Consider the following 2,046-nt stretch of genomic DNA (forward strand, 5'->3'; position numbering starts at 1 on the left):
GCATAATTTAGTATGCTATACATAGTCTCTTAAAAGAGAAAAAAAATAAGTTGAAGTGTTTAAAAGAAATGACTGTTCACATAGTGGGGGTGTTGATCAGTGTTTTCTATCTTGTTTGGAGTTTGCTGCCAGAGGATCCATCTAAATTGACTGGTGACTTTTCAGTCACAAGGCTCTAGCCTTTGGTAAAACCCCCTCCTTTTGGTCCTTTTGGCCTGTGGACATTTGAAAATGGAACATGAAACATTCATGGGGAGTGGGGTTTGAAGCCAGAAGCTCCACAGGGTGAGCCCTGGATTTGAATCCCCAATCTCTTACCCCCTAACTAACTGTGTGACTCAGGTTGAGTGACTCAAACTCTCTGAGTCTTGCTTCTTCCATCTGTGAAATAGAGAAGACAATACCGACTCCACAGGTTTGTGGTGAGGATTCACAGAAGCATCCTGAGAGAATGCTCAGCCCTCAGGGCTCAGGAAATGATGAGCTCTTCTTGCCTGGGAGGTTCTGGTCTAGCCTCTGCCAGTCATACTGTAGTTTTTTTCTGGTCCCAGTTTTCTTTTCATAAAAAGATGGCATTACATTAAAAAGCCTCTCAAGTCACTGTCAGTTGTATAAAATCACAATTCTAATTCTCATGTCAAGAAAAGAGAAACTAGAAACTGCTTGTGTGCTCTGCTCACTATCTTTGCATCTAGACTATCCGGGGAGGGTAAGGAAATATAGTACATCTATAGTATGCAAATGATCCATTTTCAGAGAATCAGGAAAAAAATAGGATTCCATTAAAACTAAATTCAACATGTTTATCTTGAATGATTCAGAGACATGGTTACAATGCAGGCACTGATAAGGGGGTGGAAAGAGGAGAGACTTGGATTAGGATCCTTACAAAGTGATCCTTACTCCTTCCTCACCAACTGACATTGGAGAAGTACTCAGTTTGTATAAGCCTTCTTTTCCTTATCTTTAAAATGGAAGAAAGAGTGCTAATTTGTTGTAAAGATTAAATGTGGTACACATAGAAAATGGGATTTGTGATGCATGAAACACATCATATGTACTTACGGAATGTTATTTTCCTTTTTCATCGTTTCATTCACTTCTCTGTAACTGACCCCCATGGTTTCCCTGCCAACAATTCCACTCTTACTTGATAAAAAGTTTTTGAACAAGGATCCACAAAGAAGAGTTGAGTCCTACACTTGATAGTGATTGGGGTGGACTGATGTTGCTGGGAAAATTCTGTGGAGGAGAGAGAGCTACTGGCATAGAGGGCCCTTCTATTAGCAATAATCGCGCCTCGGATAAACCTCATTGGCTACGATACTGCCACTGCGCAAAGCTAGAGGGCCCTTCTATTTCCTGCAGCGGACAGAAGTCCTTCTGATTGTGGGATGGCTCTTCTTGTTAATTATGTAGTCTGCTTGGTGCTCTGGTTTGCAGAGCATGATAGAGGAGCACCCAGGGAAGGATCAGAGAGGTATAAAAGAGAAAGCCTTTTTTTAGAGGAAGTTCGGGGATTTCTGCATCGCTGGAATATAATGTGCAAGCAAAGAATAGGAGTTGAGACTTGAGCAGAAAACAGGGGCCAGATCAGGGAAGGCCTTACAAATGGTGAGTCATCGGAGGATTTTAAACTCCAGAGTGACGTGATCAGATCAGCAGCAAGATCATTCTGTCAGCAGTGTGGAGGATGAATTGAAGGGAGGTGAGACTGGAGACTTAAGATCAGCCAGGGCCCTACTTGAGACATCTACTGAGAAATGACAAGGCCCCGAACTAAAGTAGCAGCACAGGGATAAAGCTGGTTTGCTTATCCAGCTTAAATTGCTATTTAAGTGGCAGATCTGATAACTGCTTGGATTAACAGAAGGTGGGACAGAGCCTGCCTTCAGGGTAACTCTCAGGGTTCCAGGGGGGCTCATTTGTTCAGGGCTACCTCTGACCTCTCAGGGCCTTTGCTTCTGTGACACTCTTGTTAGTCCACTTGGGTGGGAAGAGTCCCTTCTTTTGCAGCAATTTCACTGCATTCTTGTTCATACCACA

General features: G+C 43.0%; 1 pseudogene; it reads right to left on the minus strand.

Moving 5' to 3' along the window:
• Nucleotides 1-1,277: 1,277 nt before the first annotated feature.
• Nucleotides 1,278-1,344, minus strand: LOC123858174 (U4 spliceosomal RNA; annotated as a pseudogene).
• Nucleotides 1,345-2,046: the final 702 nt, after the last annotated feature.

The sequence above is a fragment of the Mirounga angustirostris genome, unplaced genomic scaffold (assembly GCF_029215605.1).
Source record: "Mirounga angustirostris isolate CCGP_5_RB_7025 unplaced genomic scaffold, mMirAng1.0.hap1 SCAF_13, whole genome shotgun sequence".
Classification (NCBI taxonomy): Eukaryota; Metazoa; Chordata; class Mammalia; order Carnivora; family Phocidae; genus Mirounga; species Mirounga angustirostris.